The following is a 23683-nucleotide window of genomic DNA, read 5'->3' as shown; positions in this document are numbered from 1 at the left end:
GACACACAACAACAACAATCCTAATTAACCTGACTATCTCATTGGCCAGAAGCAGGTCCACACTTCCTATTGAAATCCTGATAGGTTTATGTTGGTTAAAATTATTTTCATTTTTAAATATTGTATTAGTCTTTCATTGTTATTGTTGTTGTTTTGCACTACAAATAAGATATGTGCAGTGTGCATAGGAATTTGTTTGGTTTTTTTTCCCCAAATGATAATTCGGCCCCTCAACAGTCTGAAGGATTGTGGACCGGCCCTTTGCTTTAAAAGTTTGAGGACCCCTGCCCTAGAATAAAGTCACTGGATGTTTTATTATGTTAAATATTGAGTGAAGTGTGAATTTTAATTTACAGTTATGCTTAATAGTAGGTAGATGTTTTAAAAGGGTAAGTATTTGAGATAGCATTACCTGAGGGATGGTAGCCAGTTCAGCACATTCTGAGATGGGTTGCCATAGAAACAGGGGAGGAGCCAATTGCCACTTGGCAAGAGGAGGCACATTTTTAAAAAGTAGTCAGTCTGTGGTCAGGGAACCACAGGGAAGGCTGGTTCTACGGTGTTGAAAATCAGGAAAGTTTAGGCTTCTAGCCTGTGTAGTTTAAATAGGTCAAGTTGACTTATTTAGATTAGTAGCAAGGGTTTGAGCAACAAAGGGAAGAAAACCCCAGTAGGAGTCTGTACTGTAACGAAGCTAAGAGAAAGATAGAGAAAGCTAGTACATAGAGTGATCAGTTAAAGCAAGAAACACCAGTTTAAAGGAAAAAAGTTTAAAATCTATTTAGTAGAAGGAATAGTACCCTTGAGAGTTGTTTCATGGAATGTTATCAATGTAACCATTAAAGAATTGTACCTCTAAGAGTGAAGAAACATTGAAACCGTTAAGCTTCTGTACATCAATAAACTTATTACATTTTTCTTACATCCAAGCCTCTGTTACGTATATTTTTAAATCAAGCTATGTTACACAACAAAGGAAAAGTAAACTTCTCACAGCAACCTGGTGGCGTCGTTACAATTTCATCATGGTTTGGTAACTGCACAGTGGCCGATAAGAAGGCGCTCCAAAGGGTCGCCACTACTGTATAGAGAATCATTGGTTACCTCTTCCCTTTCTGAAATAACTTTGTAAGTCCCACAGCCTTAAGAAAGCTCAGAGCATTCTTAAGAACCCATCTCACACAGCATATTCTTTTTTTGAATTATTACTATATTTTTGAATTATTATCTGGCAGACGGTACCGCATGACAAAGACAAGGACAAACAGATTGAGAGATAGCTTTTTCTAGAGTTCCTAGAGCTGTAACTGTACTGAACTCCATGGTTTCACGTTGATGTGGCATTGGGGGCTGTGCGGCGGTGGTTAGAGTGTGGAGGGATGGGTGTGTTGTTTTTGTGATGTGTGCTGGGGATAGCATTTAATTTCATTGTACAATCTGTGGCACAGGCGGGAGAGCAAGCCAGCAATTAACTGCAATGAATCACTCTGACCAGGAGGTCATGAGTTCGAGGCCCACTTGGAGCCTATGTTTGTCTTGTCTTTGTTCTATGTTAAAAGGCATTGAATGTTTGCCTATATGTGTAATGTGATCCGCCCTGAGTCCCCTTCGGGGTAAGAAGGGCGGAATATAAATGCTGTAAATAAATAAATACAATCATAATAAAGTTATTCTATTATAAGTAACATGTTATGCAATATTTTTGTTTCACAGCATGATGGTGAACCTGGTCCAACTGTTCTACAGCTGTTGACCAATTATATTACTAATGGGTTCAAATTAGAGGAAAGGAGATTCCACTTGAACATTAGGAAGAACTTCCTGACTATAAGAGCTATTCAGCAGTGGAACTCTCTGCCTCAGAATGTGGTGGAAGTGCCTTTCTTGGAAGCATTTAAACAGAGGCTGGATGGCCATCTGTCAGGGTTACTTTGATTGTGCTTTTTCCTGCATGACCGGGGGTTGGACTAGATAGCCCATGTGGTCTCTTCTAACTCTATGGTTCTAATATAGATTTTTAATGTGGAGTCAATCTCATCCAGCTTTGTCCACCAGGTTTCCATGGGGTGCACCAGCAGGTTTTATGTGGCAACATTGTGTGCTATTTGTAAGAGGCCCGAGTCCCTATGGGAGATGGTGGCAGGTTATAAATAAAGTTTATTTATTTATTATTTATTTAGTGTACACTTAACCTCAACCCTGTATGCATTTCAGTTGGTTTCAATGTATCATGAACCTATCCTTTGCAACAGGTTTGTTATTGGCCGACTCCATTTTATGGCAATCCTATTGTAATATTTTCTTGGCAGTACTCATTGACTCAGTGGGTTTCTGTGTCTGACCTGGAATTCAAATCCTGGGACCCCAATTAAAAAAACCAAACCATTACATAATGTAGTGCTTGTTGTGTGTGATAATTCTAACTAGGTTCCTGTCTGTTGTGTTAATTTTTTATTTCTCTTTTTATTTTCGTCGCTCTTTACTGTTTTCTTTACATATATCATACTAATCAGATCATTGATCTGTCTAGTTCACTATTGTCTACAATCAATTGTGTCAAATTTATGGCCCTCCAAGTGTTTTGGACTTCAGTTCCCAGACTCCCTGACCATTAGACAAGTTGGCTAGGGCTTCTGTGAGTTGGAAGTCCAAACATCTGGAAAGCCACAAGTTTGACACTTCTGTGACGGGCAACTTCTATATAGTCAGAGATCGCCTTTTTAGTTTGAGCAAGTGCTCAGGACTATATGTCTAAGGGCTATGATTAAAGGACAAGGAGTAGAGATTAGTTCATGAAAAAATACATGGAGAAGTGTAACAATTAAATACTTTCCAATTTATATCAAATTTAAATATTTACAAAGGTTTAGTATCTCTTATCTAAAATGCTTAGATCCAGAGATGTTTGGGTTTTCATTTTTTTTTTGGCTTTGGAATACTTGTATTTGTATATCTATATATATAAAAGGATAAAGTTGCGGGCGCAGTGACTATAACAACAAAACTAAACATCCCAGAAATACGAAACTTGGCAACACAATGCAAAAGCCTTGCCTCCCGGTTACAACAACACAACCACACCACAAAACCACAATCCGGACACACAACAATCACAACAACACATCATGACTATAACAACACAACTAAACGCCCTAGAAATACAAAACTTGGCCACACAACGCAAAAGCCTTGCCTCCCGGTTGTAACAACACAATCACACCACAAACCCACACTGGACCCACAAAACTCACAACAACGCATCGTGACTATAATAACACAACTAAACACCCCAGAAATACGAAACTTGGCGACACAATGCAAAAGCCTTCCCTCCTGGTTGTAACAACACAACCACACCACAAAACCACACTCCGGACCCACAAAACTCACAACAACACATCGTGACTATAACAACACAACTAAACGTCCCAGAAATACGAAACTTGGCACACAACTAAATGCCCCAGAAATACAAAACTTGACAACACAACGCAAAAGCCTTTCCTCCTGGTTGTAACAACACAACCACTGCACAAAAACACAATCCGGATACACAAAACTAACAACAAAGCATCATGACTATAACAACACAACTAAACGCCCCAGAAATACGAAACTTGGCACACAACTAAATGCCCCAGAAATACAAAACTTGACAACACAATACAAAAGCCTTTCCTCCCGGTTGTAACAACACAACCACACCACAAAACCACAATCCGGACCCACAAAACTCACAACAACGCATCGTGACTATAACAACACAACTAAACACCCCAGAAATACGAAACTTGGCAAAACAACGCAAAAGCCTTGCCTCCCGGTTGTAACAACACAATCACACCACAAAACACAATCCGGACCCACAAAACTCACAACAATGCATCGTGACTATAACACCACAACTAAACGCCCCAGAAATACGAAACTTGGCACACAACTAAACGCCTCAGAAATACAAAACTTGACAACACAATGCAAAAGCCTTGCCTCCCAGTTGTAACAACACAACCAAACCACAAAACCACAATCTGGACCCACAAAACTCACAACAATGCATCGTGACTATAACAACACAACTAAACGCCCCAGAAATACAAAATTTGACAACACAACACAAAAGCCTTGCCTCCCAGTTGTAAGAACACAGCCACACCACAAAACCACAATCTGGACCCAAAAAACTCACAACAACACATTGTGACTATAACAACACAACTAAACTGGATGGCCATCTGTCTGAGAGGTTTGGGTGGGTTCTTCCTCCATGACAAAAAGAAAGAAAGGGGTTGGACTGGATGCAAACTACAAATCCCAGCACTTCAATTAGAGGCCTCTTCCTTCTCCCTTTCCCCGCCATCCAACCCATTGACCCAGTTCCATGGCTCCGCAGGCAGGAAAGGCTGGGACGGATAGAACGAAGGAAGGAGGGAGGGAAGGGAAGCGAAGGAACGCCAAGGACAAGAGCCCTCCCTCTCTGCCCGGAAGGCCAAGAGCAAAAGGGAGAGAAAGACCATTGATCCGGTGATATTTACCCTCCTTTCTGACCAGTGTGTTCTTATCAGCGAGCTCAGGATCGGAGCAGAGAAAGGGAACAGCATAGGAATAAAGGAAACAAGGAGAGCACCCACTCTATCTATCCATCCACTCATCTATCCATCCACTCACCCACTAATAATAAACACCTACACAGGCAAGAATCAGACATGCACTGAGTCTACAAGGCCATTCAGTGCTCATCCACCTCCCCAATTCCTACATTCACACTTGGCCTCCAAAAAAAAAACAATTACAATAATAACAATGACAACAACAACAATAAGAATCAACACCATCACAGGCAAGAAACAGCCAGGCACTGAGGCTGAGAGGCCAGTCAGTGCTACATTGGGCCTCCAAAAAACAATACAGTAGCATCTAACTTATCCAACCTTCATAACCACTACAACAACAATAATAATAAACACCTACACAGGCAAAACAAAAAAGACTATTGTACCACAATAAAAATATAAACCGCACTCAGCAGATTCAGACATTACAACTAACAACAAACCAAAGACAACAGGGATCTCAAGCAATTATCAATCAACACAAAAATTGAAGAAGGTAACAGACTTCAAATACTATTACTAATGTGAATATAAAGAAGGCTGGAGGTCACAGCATAAATACAACCTAATGTAGACTGACCAACACCACCAGACTAAGCCACAGCAAGGCGTGGCCGGGCACAGCTAGTATTACATAATGAGATATCTTGGAGATAGGAGATAAATCTAAAAACAGAATTCATTTGTGTTTCATGTACATCTTTTACTCATAGCCTGAAGGTAATTTTATTTTTAACAATTTTTGCATAAGACAACGTTTCTGTACATTGAACCACAAAACAAAGTTGTCGCTAATTCAGCCACCCACATGGACTAACTTGAATTTTGAAGTATTTCATATTTTGGAATACTCAGCTTGTATTTACATTTCATTTCTAACAATATTCCCGCAAATCATTTTTTCACTCATACTTGGTTAAATATAATTAAATGTAAATTTAGACCTACATAAACTGGAATAATACTTAAACTATTTTTAATTAATATGCTGTTGATTATGGTATTGACTATTGTTTTGATATTCTCTGTTCACTTAACTAGAGATAATTACATTTTTTACTTCAACTGCATCTAGCAGTTTGCCATTGAATTATAGCAGCAAACCACAGTGTTGATTTAAAAGAAAATTCTGAAGAATACTAAGGAAAGCACAAAGAAGCACTTGAGGCCACACTTTGCCCATCTTGGTTTTAAGTGGATTGTCATTAGTTGACAACTGATTATCATTAGCTGACAACTTTCCCAACTTTCCCAAGTGCTGTGCTTCGTCTTTCATATTTGGCATATTTTAATTTTTTAAAAAATATTTCAGAGGTTGTTTTAATGATAATTATCACATTAGTGTAAAGCTGTTCATTAATGTTATTGTTTCAAAAAATCTTAATTTTGTTCTAATAATAAAATTGCCTTTGTTTCTGCATTAGAGAAAGACAGGATAGAAAGATGAAATAAGAGAGGGAGGGAGGGAGGATGGAAGGATCAGTGGAATCGAACTTGAGATTTTTACCATGAAAAGTGTGTGCTCTAACCTTTCACCATCATTTTGTTCTCATTCTCAATGATGGCCAATTCAGATATTGGATTGTATCAGATGTTACATCTTATACCATGACCTCTGGCCCTACATACTTACCCGGAATAAAAAATTAAGACGACAAAGCCCGGAGGGGTGTTCTGAGAAGGTAAATATGCATCTCCACCAGAATAAACATAAAACCAAACAGAAGTGAGAAATATAGTGCTTCTATCTCAGGGACACACAGATGCTAAAATGTATCGCTAACAAATAATAAAGCATTGTAAAAACACAAAAGAAAATGACAAATGTTGCAAGTATTGCCAACAGCTGGAACCTTGTTAGTGGATTATGACATAATAAATCATACTTAAATCATTACAGCTCACATTTTTGGTCAAAGGCAGGAATTCCCTATTGATGATACAATGAACAAAACCCATCCTACATCTCCAGCCCACCCTCTGTTTAGATATCAGCCAGAAAGCCAACGCCTTAAATCAAGAAATAGCTTCCTAAGATCTACAGAGATACCCACAGGAACACCTCAGCAAGTGAGAGTCCAAAAGTGGCAGGTTAAAACCCAGAACCTCAATCCGTGGCTGATACCAAATGAGACATTCCTTCCTGGGCACACAGAAGACCGGGCGACTTGGAAGGCACTGAACAAACTGGGCTCTGGCACCATGAGATACAGAGCCAATCTTAAGAAATGGGGCTACCATGTGGAGTCTGTGACATGTAAACGTCGAGAAGAACAAACTACAGACCACCTACTACAATGCAGCCTGAGCCCTGTCACATGCACTATGGAGGACCTTCTTATAGCCATTCCAGAGGCATTCCAAGTGACCAGTTTCTGGTCAAAGGAAATTCGGTATAATGCCAAGTTTCTAACTTTGTTTATGGTTTTTCTATACATTATAACTGTATCCTCAATTCACTTCTAACACGATCCTACAAAAATCCCATTTCTCAGAAGCATCCTTCCAAACCCAGATGTTTCTTGGTCAGTGGAGACTGGGGAAAGCAGCAGTGGTTTTCCGTTAGATAGATGGAAGTAAGCAATGGCATTAGCTGCAAGGTCTCTTGGAGGACAACCAGAAATCCTTGAAGATATCTGTTGCTGTGCAGCCAGTTGTAAAAAGGTGTTTGGACCCTTGACTACAACAACCAAGAAATGGTTGGTTCAGCAAGCTGCTACTGAGCAAATGTAGAACTGGAGGGCTGTACAGGAAATTGTTTTAGCTATATCTCATAGTTACATTGTTTCTGTTGCTATTGCTATTATTGTTATCATCATCATTATCACCATCAGCATCATCTTTATCCCACTTTCTTCAATATAGGCACTCAAGGTGGCTAAAAATAAATATACAGCAATGCTAATTAAAACAATGTAAATACTTTAACATATAAATATAACATTTCAAAAACAATTAAACAATTTAGATTAATAAAAGCAAAAAATATTTTAAAATATTAAAATGTACTAAACCCTTTTTGCATTTCTCAATGCAGTATTTTAGCCAGTCTTTCCACTTCTCTCATTGTTTACAATGTAGATTCAAAAGTAGAGTGTAAAAAATTAATTTATTTTATGTGTGCAGCAGAACGTTTAGAAATTGCTACAACTGAAAAGAGGTTTCTAATCTATCTTTGGACAGTTAGAGAGGCAGGTTATGAATTTTTCTCTCATGGAGAAATTGACTGCTCTGTCTAAAATACTGAATAGCATACAAATGACTGAACATTTTTGCGTGTCTGGTCTCCATGTATTGAATATGTCAATAATAGGTCTGGCGTTATTTGTCCTCTGAAGTCACATACAAACTTTTGAAATGATGTCCTCTCTTTTTAATTTTGGATCAATGGATAGTTTATATAATTTCCTTCTTTCAATTATCCTTTTGAATCCAAAGGCATTGTCCAAGGTTTTTGTGATTTTTATCACTGGCTTTTTAGAATGCAATGCTATGTATAGTTTGTATGACTGCATTATCTAAATAAAGACATTTCTCAATTTAAAAAAATACAAAGGAGGCAAAAGTCTTCTAGGAGCAACAACTAAAAGGATTTGCTTAAAAAATATTTAATATGTTCACGAAGTGTGGAAACTTTTTAATTTCCAAACGTTATCTGAGACTCTCCCTCTTGCTTTCCATATTACAATATAGTGAAGCTCCTGTTTATATATATATATCCCTCTCTTTTTTAATCTAGTGGGAAAGAATGTATTAATAAAAAGGTATATGATAACAAATTCTTCCAGTAAAGGTACCTGTATTAGTCTGTTGCAGCAAAAATAATACAGTGTACCTTAAAAACTAAAAGTAATTTGTCATAAGATCTTGTGGCCTGCCACATACTTCATCAGATACATATAAAGTTGCCTCAGCCAGCAGATGATATCAGTTGTGTATATGTGTGCATCTGAAATGGTTAGTATATCTCCAGTGGCTCATAGCTCTTAGGGTTTGAAAAGTTACTTGTTAAATGGTCATACAGTAGAGTCTCACTTATCCAAACCTTGCTTATCCAAGCTTCTGGATAATCCAAGCCATTTTTGTAGTCAGTGTTTTCAATATATCGTGATATTTTGGTGCTAAATTTGTAAATACAGTAATGACAACATAACATTACTGCATATTGAACTACCTTTTCTGTCAAATTTGTTGTATAACATGATGTTTTGGTGCTTAATTTGTAAAATCATAACCTAATTTGATGTTTAATAGGCTTTTCCTTAATCCCTCCTTATTATCCAAGATATTCGCTTATCCAAGCTTCTGCCGGCCCGTTTAGCTTGGATAAGTGAGACTCTACTGTAGTTCCAAAGCTCAGAAAATAGCTGGCTACCACTATAATTACATTTTTGAAGAAGCAGCACCTTTCTTTACAGTTTCTCAAGGTAGCTGGAATAGTTATCTTGGGATGCATCTTCACTGGACAGAAATGGTGATGTTGATCCGGAGTTGGATGCTTCGGATTGCTGAAGGCTATACTACATGCCTCTGAGCCCATTCAGAAGCTACATGGCAGCTATACTATGTGGCTCCAAACCAGTCCAATGGCTGGATGGAGTCGCACAGCCAAAATAGCAATGGAACTGGTTTGATATTGCTCATCTACAATCCTTGCCTTGCCACCATTGGTCTGGTGTTTGCGATGTCTACTGGGCATAAAAATGGCACCAAACACCACTTAGAGACTGGAGTGATGATACCCAGAGCAACAAAGCAAGGCAAGCGAAGGAGGGGGAAAGGAGGAATCACTCTCTCCTTGCCCCTCTTCTGTGTCTGATCACCTTCTGGCTCTGGATATCATTGCATTGATATCCATTGCACTGTGTACATTGTTGGACACAGTGCAACCTCTCTCTTCCAACAGGCCTTTGGCAATTGATCCTCGCCCTTAAGTTTAGGGCTTGTCCTGTTTGATAAACAGTATCTCTGCTGCACTTTATTCCATTGCTTCTGTTGGAAATAATCTCTAGCCCCTTATCATGATAATAGTTCCTGGCTATTTACCTCTTCTCCAGTTTACATTTTTCACTACATGCACTTTCTCTGGCCCAATTCAATTTTTTGGGCCTACTCAGGTTTTTAACCTTATTATCTTTTATAGTAAATGTGATTTCAATATGCTTTATAGATTTGTTTTTACTTGTTGTGTTGTGTCTTTTACATTGTTTGTAACTACCAGGGCTTGGCCCCGTGTAAGCCGCCACGAGTCCCTTCGGGGAGATGGAGGTGGGGTATAAAAATAAAGTTATTATTATTATCATTATTATTATTATTTAAACACAGCAAGATGAGTCCACAGCAGAAACTCTGCTGGCTGTTGTATTGGATCACATGTCGGACACTTCCCAAGTGTCTAGGACTGTATGATGTATCGGCGAATAATGCATACAGATCCCAGTAAGGTGGCCTTCTGCAGCTGACAGGTGGTAATTTTGTCAGCGCCAATTGTGTTCAAGTGCAGGCCAAAGTCTTCAGGCACTGCACCCAGTGTGCCGATCACCACTGGGACCACCTTGACTGGCTTGTGCCAGAGTCTTTGCAATTTGATCTTTAAATCCTCATATCATGTCAGCTTTTCCAGTTGTTTTTCTTCAATCCTGCTGTCATCTGGGATTGCAACATCGACAATCCATACTTTGTTTTTTAACACGCTCATGAGGTCAGGAGTATTGTGCTCCAAAACCCTGTCTGTCTGAATTCAGAAGTCCCAGAGTAGCTTGACATGATCATTCTCTGTAACTTTATCCGGCATGTGATCCCACCAGTTCTTTGTCGCAGGCAGATGGTATTTGTGGCACAAGTTCCAATGAATCATCTGAGCAACGGTGTTATGCCTCTGCTTGTAGTCTGTCTGTGCGATCGTCTTGCAGCAGCTGAGGATGTGATCTATTGTTTCATCTGCTTCCTTGCAGAATCTACATTTGGGATCTGTCGTCGACTTTTCAATTTTGGCTTTGATGGCATTGGTTCTAATGGCTTGTTCTTGGGCTGCCAGAATCAGGCTCTCCTTTTTCAAAGTTCCATTTGTGAGCTGCAGCCATGTTTTTTCTTCGTCAATTTGGCTCGATTTTTCCTAGGAACTGTCCATGGAGAGCCTTCTTTTGCCTGTTTTCTCTTCTGCTCTGGATTGTGTTTTTACGGTATTCACTCTTTGTCTTTTGCACTTGAAGCAGTTTACTACTGTTGACTTCCCTCAATGTTGGTTCTTGACTGCCTTTCACATAATCTGCCAGGGCATGTTTCTCTTCCTCTACCGTTGGTTTCATTATTATTATTATTATTATTATTATTATTATTATTATTATTATTATTTTACCACCAACGGGCACCACAAATGCCTAATCAACAGAGAAAAGCCAGGTCCCATCCCCTGTCCACCCAAGGCAAGTGGGATGGTGGTATAAGTTGTGGCCACTTCTCTAACAAAAAGCGACACTTATTGTTACATGGTCCTGAAGTTGCAGTTTACTCCAGATTTTGGGGAAACGCCAGAGTATCCCATGACTTCAAGGGCACTTTAATCCAAATCAGTTCTGTGTGTTGTGCAACCGCCATGGAGCTGATTCAGCCCCCATTCAGGATAAAGTGTCAATGAATACAACACAAGCCAGCACTTGAACCATGTGATAATCAACCTCCATCATTTACTAAGGACCTCTTCACACGGACCATGGCAATTCCAGGGATACCTGTCAGGTTGTGTGGAGAACTCATCAACCCACTCCCTGCATCACCTGACTTATTGGTAAGTCCATTCATTGCCTGGCTTAACCCTGTTGATCCATGTTGCTGCCACCACTTCACCTTCCCCTTCACCATGTAAGCCTGCTGGAAGTTGTAGTGTGTCATGGGGTGGGATGCAGTCTGAGCCCTGCCACATGCACAATGGAGGACCTTCTTACAGCAACACCAGAGGCACTCCAAGTGGCCAGCTACTGGACAAAGGACATTTAGTATAGTGCCAAGCTTTTATAAAACTTTGTTTGTGTTTTCAAATACATTACTACTTGTACCCTTCTGACAAAATAAATAAATGGAGTGGGATCCAGCAGACTCCATGGTGAAAAGTAAGTTGAACCGCCTCATGCCACCGATTACACCCCCATCTTATGAGGTTGTAAGGCTGAATCCCCACAACTGTAAAAGTCAGTAACAAAATAGTTCTGGTTACGCTGCAATAGGAATGCATTCATTGCTGGTTATTTGCGCTTTACGGTAGTTATAACAGCGCTCCCTGCAGTCATGCCGGCCACATGACCTACAGACAACAGCTCTTCGGTTTAGAAATTGAGATGGGCACCAACCCCCAGACTTAATGTCAGAGGAAAACCTTTACCTTTAACTTTATTATTGGGGGAAATAATTGAATTACAAGTAACTCATTATTTGTACTTACCATAGCCTCTTCCAAGCTGTTTCCCTGACTAGTCTTCTGTAGTTGCAACAATCAGTATATGCACATACCTGCTGGGCCTTTTCCACTAGACAATTGCCATGCTAAGAGTTCACTTTAACTGCCTTAGTTGAGTCCTATGGAATCCTGTGGCTTGTAATTTACAGAAGCACTAGACTTCTCAAGCTAATCATGTTAAATACTGCTCCAAACTGCAAACCCCAGGATTTCATAGGCTGTTGCCATGGTAGTTAAAATGGAATCATACTGCTATAATTGTGTAGTGTGACTATACCCCTGCTGTTTCTATGTAGCTCCTAATTCATCATGTTGGGCAATTATAATTAACACAAGAAACAAACAAACAAAATCTTTCAAAGTTCATTTTTTTCTGGATTGGAAACTTACGGTTTTCTCAAATTCAATACTGCATTTGTCCCCTGCTTTTTCTTCTGGCCTGCTTTCTCCAGGGCTGAGAAGGAAGAAGGGTGGGGGGACAAAAGCCCAGGGTTGAAATCACTTGTGATCCAGAACTCTAGGAGGCCTGGACATGAAACAAAGAATACACGACAAAATAAAGGTTGTCAATCAACAGGCCAGAAAGGGACTGTAATGTCTGTTGCTAAAAAATTGGGGGGGGGGGGGGGCGGGGGGAATTTTTTAAAGCAAATCATGAAGAGTAGTTCCATAATGCAAAATAATTTAGAAATCAGGATCCATCAATAAACTTCAGTGGACATTCAAGGCACATACACTTCAGTGGACACCCATGGGGATTTGGTTAAACAGTTAAAATTCATGAGTAAACCAGGGGTTTTTTTTAACCTGAAAAATTTTGGTGGTGGGAGGGTTGAACCCCTACCCCCCCCCCCCCCTTGGCTACAGCCCTGGTTGTTATGTTAAGGGAGGAAAGCCTGATCATGAAACTAGGGACCTCCCATAGAGAAATGCATTGATCATTAATCTCGCTGACGTGCATTCACTTCATCTGCAGAAATATCTGTTTCTTGATGGAAGATATCAAGACTGATAAGTGTCTCTACTTCAACATTGAATTATTCAGACTACCCAGGTTATACTCAGGTCACCCAAAATCAAAATTTCTGGCCATATTTCCATGCTACAAGACATAATTCCTCAGCTACTGAACTAGAAAATAACTGCTCTGAAGCCTGATCATCAGCGGGTAGCATCTCTTCTTCACAATGCATTCCTCTTCTGCTGCCATTATTTATCCCTGTAACTAGATTATTAAATTTGGTGAAACGTTGGGGGATTCAGTTTAATCTTGAGGATGCTGAGTGTAAAAAGAAAGATTCATTGTATTCCTAAATCGGATTTCAATGACTGCACATTTCATCGACAGGAGCAGGAAGGTGAAACGCATCCCAGAAATTCCCCACTGGTGCTTGCTTAGATTTGATCATTCATAATCCACACTGTGGCATACCAAGGAGAAACAGTAAACGCTCCTTTGCAGCCTATTTTTCTCACACATATCGAGTGCTTTGCCTGAACCCTTGAAAGAGAACTTTCAAATAAGGGAAAAACAGAACAGTCATTCAGCTTGAGCAGAAAAGGAGGAGGAATAGAAACGGCACAGAACAACTCCACGTTCTCTTTCTGCCCCAGTGCACTTTCCCATTTAAACAACATTTCCCACTGTTGTGAGGTTTACCAGTTACATAATGGACTGTAACAAGTGTTTCCCCGAGTTGGATGCTGCAGCTTGGGAGGAGACGTTCCTTCTGGCAGAAGGAAAAAAAGTAAAGGAAAACACAAAGGAGCAATCACATTATATTCACATAATATAGTTGTGGATTTTTTTACGTGAGGAAAATGTGAAATGTGTTCAGTCTATTGAAATGCAAGTAATGACCAGATTCTTATCTTTTTCATACAAACTCTATAGAAGGTGATGTGGGGTGTTTTTGGGCCAACTTCTACACTATTCACACAATCACATATAGTAGAGTAAAATAATCTCAATTACATTAAACTCACATGTGTGTGCCTGTCTATTTAAAAGAAAACCCATTTGTTCTGGAAATCAATTTTTGTGGCCTCTGTGTTACCATTATGAGAATGGCTGAGGGACATAATAAAAGGAAGAGTTTAAAAAAGAGTGGTCCTCAAAGGAATAACACAGCCACCCAGCATTGGAGGCTGCCTTCACCAAGGAAAATGTTCAAGGCAGTGGAACAAAGAGGCAATACTTAGTAGCATGAAGACTGACAGAAAATTAGCTGATAAGGCCAAGAGTTATAGCCTGATATGGGAAGGACATTTTTTAAAAGAAAGGTAATAAAGAGTTGGAATTGAGTTGAAAGATAAACATCTGTCACTGTTCTTCCAGTAAAATGACATTGTGTTAATAGGCAGACTTGGGAAAGATACTTCCAGGGGATGTATGTCAGCGTCCCAATTATACTATTGATTGCATCAATAGAAGCTTGATAAGCTACTTAATATAATTTCCATTGATTCAGCGGATATGTGCTATTTGGGACTAAGAACTGAAATTAAGGTCTTGGAATGCAACTTCCAGAATCCCCAAGCCAGTACGGCCCTGTGGCATTGTGAGAACTGCAACCCAAAGGGAGCTTTTCTGAGCTCTGCTAAAAGGACAGGTATAACTTTTTAAGACCTACATGAAACCACTGGGAGAGGTCATCCGGAGTTCGGTGCCATCTCTATGCAGATGACACTCAACTCTACTACTCTTTTCCACCGAAATCCAAGAAAGCCTCTCGGATACTGGACCAGTGTCTCAGCGCTGTGATGGACTGGATGAGGGTGAACAAGCTGAAGCTTAATCCTGACAAGACAGAGGTTCTCCAGGTCAGCCGCACGTCGGATCGGGGTATAGGGTGGCAACCTGTGCTCGACGGGGTCGCACTCCCCCTGAAGACACAGGCCTGCAGTTTGCGGGTCCTTCTGGATTCAGAGCTGACACTTGATATGCAGTGTCAGCAGTGGCCGGGAGGGCCTTTGCACAATTAAAAATTGTGCCCCAGTTGTGACCATACCTCGTGAAGTCTGACTTGGCCATGGTGATCCATGCTTTAGTTACCTATAGATTGGACTATTGCAATGCGCTCTACGTAGGGCTGCCCCTGAAGACAGCCCGGAAACTTTAACTGGTCCAACAATCAGCAGCCAGACTACTAACTGGAGCGAATTACAGGGAGCGGTCAACCCCCCGTTTAAGGAACTCCATTGGCTGCCTATCATTTTCCAGTCCCAATTCAAGGTGCAGGTTATCACCTATAAAGCCCTGAACGGTTCGGGACCCGCCTACCTTTGTGATCGCATTTCCCCCATGAACCTGCGTGATTCCTTCAATCCTCGAGGGAGGCACTTCTCTTGCTCCCACCTCCATCACAAGCATGGCTTGTAGAGACGAGGGAGAGGGCCTTCTCCATGGTGGCCCCTCAGCTCTGGAATTCCCTTCCCAGGGAGATTAGGCAGGCAACCACCCTGAAGACACCGTATCTCCTATCACAAGCCTACACGATACCTTCGTTCATCAGGGGAATCCTTCCTGTCCCCACTCCCGATATCCCAGACCCGTCTTGTGGGAACAAGGGAGAGGGCCTTTTCTGCTGTGGCCCCCCGATTGTGGAATTCTCTGCCCGCTGAGATTAGGCAAGCCCCCACACTAGCAGCCTTCAAGAAAGACTTGAAAACATGGCTCTTTCGCTGTGCTTTTGGAGAGTAACCATTTTATATTTCTTTTCCGTTGCTCCCTCTAATATCTATCCTCCAGAATATCCCACTCCCTTATGACCCTGTTCGCTGTGGTTTTTATTTTTTATGTCTTTCTCACCCCAAGTTTTAACTTAATGTTCATGTGGTCTGCCCTTGTTTTCATTGTCTCCTTGTTTTATTTTGTAATGGATATTATTTACTGTATTGCTTATTGTACTGTGCTGTGCTGTTTTTTTATATATATATGCTGTTTACATTGTATTGTTTTGGGCATGGCCCCATGTAAGCCGCCCCGAGTCCCCGTTGGGGAGATAGTGGCGGGATATAAATAAAGTTTTATTATTATTATTATTATAAGGCCTGATCCTTGAAGCCCAGGAGCAAGCCATCAGAACAAATGCAATTAAGGCCAAGATCGAAAAATCAGCTGATGACCTAAAATGCAGACTGTGCAAGGAAGCTGACGAAACCATGGATCATATCATCAGCTGCTGTAAGAAAATTGCACAGATAGACTACAAACAGAGGCACAGCATGTGGCCCAAATGATTCATTGGAACTTATGCCTCAAGTACCACTTACCTGCAGTAAGAAACTGGTGGGATCACAAACCTGCAAAAGTATTGGAGAATGAGCACTCAAAGGTACTGTGGGACTTCCAAATCCAGACTGACAAAGTTCTGGAACACAACATGCCAGACATCACAGTTGTGGAAAGGAAAAAGGTTTGGATCATTGATGTTGCCATTCCATGTGACAGTCGCATTGACGAAAAACAGGAAAAACTCAGCCGCTATCAGGACCTCAAGATTGAACTTCAAAGACTCTGGCAGAAACCAGTGCAGGTGGTTCCGGTGGTGATGGGTACACTGGGTGCCGTGCCAAAAGATCTCAGCCAGCATTTGGAAACAACAGACATTAACAAAATTATGATCTGCCAACTGCAAAAGGCCACCCTACGGGGATCTACATGCATCATCCGAAAATACATCACACAGTCCTAGACACTTGGGAAGTGTTCGACTTGTGATTTTGTGATACGAAATCCAGCATAACTATCTTGTTTGCTGTGTCATACAATATAATAATAATACTTTATTTCTAGACTGCCCTCTCTCCCCGAAGGAATTCAGGGTGGTTTACAGACACAAAAAAAAGGAAAACGTTCAATGCCTCAAATGAGTACAAACACATCAAAATAATCCAAGATAATGCACAATAACAAGAGTAAATTTACAACAAAGAATTAAACATTGAGATGAAAATAATAAAAAATGATCCAATAAGACATAGTAAACTAAAACATGAGCAAAATTTAGTATTGTAGTCTGACATGATAGTTTCTACAATCATAGTAGTAATTTTGACAGGTATGTTTTATAATGTTTTAACTGATTATGTATTGCTAACTGATGTATTTGTATGAATTGTATATATTGTACGCCACTTTGAATCCCACCCACAGGAGAAAAACACAATATAAACGAAACAACAACAACAACAATAATAAATGTACAATGGACTGATATGGCACACTGACGAAACAAGACACAGCCAAAACTTGGAGATGTATTTTTTAATACAACTCTCACTCTCCCAATCCAATTCTCGAAACTGTAGTATAAACAAATAATTGTTTTTACCAACCATGAGCTAGATAGAAATTTTAGTTTCCTGGACTAAAGAATCTTTCCCTAAAGAAACAAAGAAAATAACTCTTCTTATAATGCAAAACATGCATGAGGTATTTTAATATATCAATTGAGTATTACGACAGGTTTCTGTTGAAGCTCACAGTTATACTGAAGATGTCATCATCTGTGAATGAGTAGGACTTTTACTTAATCATTCTTGGGAGAAAGGAAAAAAATGCAAATCAATGAGTCATTGCTCCAATTAGGATGAAGTGCCCTCTAATGGCCAGCTTCATTCTGTTTGATACATCATTTAAGGTTCCACGCACGTCTCCAGAATATATAAATAGTGATCATTGAAGACATCTCCTTAATGCTCTTATTTTTCATAACCATTTGATACACAAGACTTTAATCCCTTGAGGCCACGGGCAGCTACAAGATGTGCAGATTGACTGAATGTCCTGCAAGCTTAGTAAAATAAATGGATTTGCACTAAATATATATATATCTAAAAACTTGTGGCACTGGGCCCAGAAAGACGATAGAGATTTAGTGTGTTAAAGGTTAACTTGTAGAACAGCATTTTCATCCGACAAATTATGCTTTCTGCAAAAATGAATATAAATCAAGGCACAAAGAAAGGTGAGGGTGAATAAGTGATTTCCTCAGTGCAGGAAAGAATAAATACATTTTTGTTAGTGCTTGTGGCTTGAATACAGGAACACCATTATTCTTCTTCCATTGGATCACACTTCTTCCTGGGAATTAACCAAGTCAACATGCATTTCAATTATATGCAAACGAAGGAAATCACCCAAGCAATAAACAAATATCTGCCATTGTTTTTCCCTAAAAACTGACATTCAAGAATACAAGCAGGACCAACAATAAAATGTTGAAATATGGGATGATCCTGTCACTGTTTCAGCCATGCCCCTTGCAAAAGCCATTCCCCATTCCACCAAATATTCTGTTTTGTCACAGTTCAACAAGATTCATTGATCATTCACCATACTCTGTCTTCATTGGGCTGCATTGAGATTTTCTCCTCCACACATTGGGATTCCCCCCCTGTATTTCTGTAAACCCACGGGTTCCCCAAACCTACTGATAGTTCCTTTGTTTGTGGGGTGATGCTATTCCAGCTGCATCAGCAATGGCACTTACAATTGACTAAGAGAAAAAGGAGTGATGTTGCCTTTGAATATGGATGTTGGACATAGCCTTGATGGCTATTATCCATTGATAGATCCATCCTCCATCCATTTGCCTAATATCCTTTGAAAGCTATCACCACAGTTAATGGCAATTAATTCCCTGAATTCTACTTTGTGGATAGACTCTCTTTTGTCTGTTTCAATTCTGCTCCCAATCAGTTACATTGGATTGGCTCCAAGCTTCGTCATAATTGCAACAGATCCATTGAAATCAGATCCCATTGACAACAAAGAGTCTTGTAGCATTTTATAATTAAACAAATATATTGCTGTCATGGATACAGACCAATTGATTGATATGAATAAATCTGAATACAGAACCTTGGGATCCAAAGATGGATTCATTCATTTCTTATGATACTGATTTCAACAGAAAGTCATAATCTAGAAAGCAGGTCAAGACTTTCTTCTGCCAACAGGTATTTGGGAAAGGGTAAGGGACAGGCTTTATGGAGGTTGGGTGGGATTGGCGAAGGGGGGTATGAGTTTTAAAGGCCATTTTAGTGTATTTATTATTGTATTTTAATTCCGTTTTTACCACACTGGTATTATTTAATTGTTTTTAAACTTTTGTAATGCACTTTTTAAACAAGTCTAGTGTGGATTGTTAGCTGTTTTGAGTCCCCATTGGGGGGGGGGAGAAAGGTGGGGTATAAAGATAATAATAATAATAATAATAATAATAATAATAATAATAATAATAATAATAATCAGCTGATGACCCAAAATGCAGACTCTGCAAGGAAACCAATGAAACCATGGATCATATCCTCAGCTGCTGTAAGAAAATTGGACAGACAGACTACAAACAGAGGCACAACTATGTGGCTCAAATGATTCATTGGAACTTATGCCTCAAGTACCACCTGCCAGCAGCAAAGAACTGGTGGGATCACAAACATGCAAAAGTATTGGAAAATGAGCATGCAAAGATACTGTGGGACTTCCGAATCCAGACTGACAAAGTTCTGGAACACAACACACGAGACATCACAGTTGTGGAAAAATTGTGGCAAAGAAAAAGGTTTGGATCATTGATGTTGCCATCCCAGGTGACAGTCGCATTGACAAAAAACAACAGGAAAAACTCAGCCGCTATCAGGACCTCAAGATTGAACTTCAAAGACTCTGGCAGAAACCAGTGCAGGTGGTCCCGGTGGTGATCGGCACACTGGGTGCCGTGCCAGAAGATCTAAGCTGGCATTTGGAAACAATAGACATTGACAAAATTATGATCTACCAACTGCAAAAGGCCACCCTGCTGGGATCTGCACGCATCATCCGAAAATATATCACACAGTCCTAGACACTTGGGAAGTGTTCAACTTGTGATTTTGTGATATGAAATCCAGCATATCTATCTTGTTTGCTGTGTCATAATAAAATAATAATAATAATATCAAACAATACTGCTATGCCAATTTAATTCTCTTAATTGAAATGTAACTCATATTTCCTAAGTTGGCCTTTCTTTCTTCCAAAAGTATTGAATTTACAACTTCTATCATCTCCAGCTGGCATAACTAATAGGAAAGCTAGCCTAACCAATCCCTATGCATTGTAGCTAAATGTGCTGCAGATTGGCCCACCACATTCACAGGTTTCACAGTTTTGATTATTTGATAACTTGCATTGCTGTCCCTGTCTCCCAAACATTCACATGGCTACCCCATCCTTGAGAGATGGAGGGAAGCACACAATCACCATCTACATTGTGCTAGGCTCACAAAGAAGCAACTGCCCTGTGAACATTCACAAGACAGCCCAGTCCTCAGGAGGTGAGCAGGATCCTTTTGTGTGGCCCATGTTTCTGTTCCATAACTCTCTTCCTTTGACTGGGTGAAACAGACATGTGCAGCACATAGGAAGAGGAGGAGCAGGGCACATGCTCCACTTCAATTACCTTGTAAACCCTAACTTCTTTTCCTCTTCCTGTGTGGTGCAATCTGTTTTACCTGGGGGGTGAGGGGGAGGAGGTAACTGGAAAAATAGAAATATGTGATCTACAGAAAGAGGAAAAGGAGCCAGATCTGTGGGATAACTGATCTTGCAGATGCATGCAACACTGTTCCTTCTCCTCTTCCTATGTACCACGTGTTTCTGTTTCCCCCAATACCTCCTTCCCTCTGCCTGGACAAACAGACTCTTGTGGAACACAGAAAGACAAAAAAGGGCTGGAATTCACAGGGTAAATTAAGTGGCCCACAGGGATTGCTCCTACTCCCCCCCCCCCTCCAAGAACCACAGCGATGGCATGCCCTTGGAACAAATACAGGATGGATGACGCCTGGCTTGATAACAGTCCGCATGAAAAAGATCTTGGAGTCTTCGTACACAAGAAGTTGAACATGAGCCAACGGTGTGATGCAGCAGCTAAAAAGCCAATGGGATTTTGAGTTGCATCAAAAGGAGTATAGTGTCTAGAGATCAAGGGAAGTCATGGTGCCCATCTATACTGCATTGGTCAGACCTCTTCACCTGGAATATTGTCTCCAATTCTGAGCACCACAATTTAAGAGAGAGACTGAGAAGCTGGAAGGTGTCCAAAGGAGAGCGACTCAAATGATCAAAGGCCTGGAGTCCATGCCTATGAGGGGTGGCTTAAAGAACTGAAGATGTTTACCCTGCAGAAGAGAAGGTTGAGAAGAGACATGACCACCATGTTTAAATATTTGAAAGGCTGTCATAAGAAAGAGGGAGCAGGCTGCCCTGTAGACTGGGTCTCGGAATAATGGGTTCCAATTGCAGGGTAGGAGATTCCACCCAAACAATTAGGAAGAACTTCCTGACCATGAGAGCTGTTCAGTAGTGGAACTCTCTGCCTTGGAGTGTGGTGGAAGCTCCTTCCTTGGTAGCTTTTAAACAGAGGCTGAATGGCCATCTATTGTGGTGCTTTGATTGTGCATTTCCAGCATTTCAGGGGCTTGGACTAGTTGGCCCATGGGGTCTCTTCCAACTCATAGAGTAAGAGTCTAAATATTTGTAGTTTTTCCACTTTGGAGGGGGGGAGGAAGGCTATGTCCTTAACCACCACAAAAGTGTAAGAACAACTACCCTATTTACTCAAATCTAATGCTCACCTTTTTGGGCTAAATGGCTTTGCCAAAATCAGGGTATGCATTAGATTTGCATCACATGCTAATCTTAGTGCTGAGCCAAAGCAAAAAAGGACGGTGTTTAAGGAGCTGCACCTGGACACCTCTCTCTTTCTCTCTCTCTCTCTCTCTCTCTCTCTCTCAGAGATACATTATTTCTCATTTAATGGCCACAGTTCCATGCTATGGAACTCTAGGATTTGTAGTTTGGTAAGGCATCTACATTCTCTGGTAGAGAACACTCAAGACCTTGTCACACTGCATGATTCATAGCATTGAACCAAGGCAATTAAAGTGGATTCATTCTACAGCTTAGATGCATCCCAAGATTTTTTTTTCCATTACTAGAAGCTTTGGTGCTCTAACACTTTTGTTTTTAAAGAAGAAATTCTAATGTGTACATTTTTCATCCAAACTACAAAGAATGCCTCCTTTGTTCTCAGGAAAGGATGCTACCAAGATGCTTCCTCTATGGAGCCCAACTGGAAGCAGCCTTAGGGTATGTGATAGCGTCTGGTGGACTCCATCAAGGAAGCATCCTGGTAGTATGCTAGGATGCTTTCAAATCTTGATGTGATGAGGTGGTAAGTGTATATACATACATATGTAATTTAGCAAACAAGAGAGGAAACTGAAACATAGGCAGCTGGAATGAGGTGTGTACTTTCAGACACATGTTGAATCTCTCACAAATACTCTCTACACCTTGAATTAACTACTACAGAATTTTTTGAACACAGGGAGAACAAAACAAAAAGTAGACAACAAGTTCAAGGAGAGAAGTATTCTAATCTCCCAGATATACAAAGAACATGTTTTTCTCTGGCTTAACTTACCAAAAGATATCCTTGGCTTTGCTCATGAAGGCATGCATTTTTGGAATGGCATTAAATTAGCGGATTTAGTCAATTTAGTGAGCAGAGCAGCCTAATATTAATGCTGTGATGTGCCAGTTGCCAGATAACTTCTGTTTAATGATGCTTTCACCCCACACAATTTGATGCCATTCCAAGTGCCACAGCAACATCCCATGAAATCAAGGAGTTTATAGTTTTGTTAAGCATGAAAGCACTCTGACTCTGAATTCTAAATTATTGCTATTAATTGCCATCAAGTCAACTTTGACTCATGATGATCCTGTGAATGAGGAACCTCCAAGTCACACTGTCATGAACAGCTCTTGCAGACCTTGGGGCATGGATTCCTTGAGTGAGTCTATCCATCTGGAATAGGCTGCTGCCTTTTACATTACTAAGCATTATTGTCTTTTCTAGCAAACCATGTCTTCTTATGATAGCCAAAGAACAATAGTCATCTTGGTTTCTATGGTGAGTTCAGGCTTGATTTGATCTAGGACCCATTTGTTTATTCTAAATATCCCTTCTTAAACTTCACACCTATAGTTAAAGTTGAATTATAGTACTATAAAAGTGTTGTGTGAAAGACCTCATAAATCAGTAATTTATGCTGTCCCAATAGCACAGCTGAGAAGAAAATCTATGTTCCACATTTCCCTAACAGGCACCGCAGTGGCACAATGGGTTAAACCCTTGTGTCGGCTGAACTGCTGACCTGAAGGTTGGGTTGCTGACCTGAAGGTTGCCAATTTGAATCCACAAGATGGAGTGAGCTCCCATCTGTCAGCTCTAGCTTGCAGGGACATGAGAGAAACCTCCCAGTAGGATGGTAACACATCTGGGCGTCCCCTGGCTAACGTCTCTGTAGACAGCCAATTTTCTCACACCAGAATCGACTTACACTATGTTCTCAAGTAACTTCTGACATGATAAAAAAAATCTCCCTAACATACATCTATTTCTATACTATACAAATCTGCCTAAGCAGATTTTCAAAATGTCCTCTACTACTTTGCCTCCTGCCCAATGAAGTAGTCTTCTCAGCAGTGGCTGAAAGAGGAGAGAGAGAGAGAGAGAGAGAGAGAGGGAGAGAGAGAGAGAGAGGGAGAGAGAGAGAG

General features: G+C 40.4%; 1 long non-coding RNA gene across 1 annotated transcript in view; it reads right to left on the bottom strand.

Moving 5' to 3' along the window:
* The window catches only part of LOC134292432 (uncharacterized), a 97244-nt gene that overhangs the window by 59350 nt on the left and 14211 nt on the right, over positions 1 to 23683 (bottom strand). The window contains exon 2 of the long non-coding RNA XR_009999668.1: positions 12457 to 12592. This is a non-coding gene — a long non-coding RNA (uncharacterized LOC134292432). The remainder of the gene's footprint in view (positions 1 to 12456; positions 12593 to 23683) is intronic.

This window comes from Anolis carolinensis, chromosome 6, assembly GCF_035594765.1.
Source record: "Anolis carolinensis isolate JA03-04 chromosome 6, rAnoCar3.1.pri, whole genome shotgun sequence".
Lineage (NCBI taxonomy): Eukaryota > Metazoa > Chordata > Lepidosauria > Squamata > Dactyloidae > Anolis > Anolis carolinensis.
Note: the sequence above shows the minus strand (reverse complement) of the source record. Positions and strands in the feature narration are given on the sequence as shown.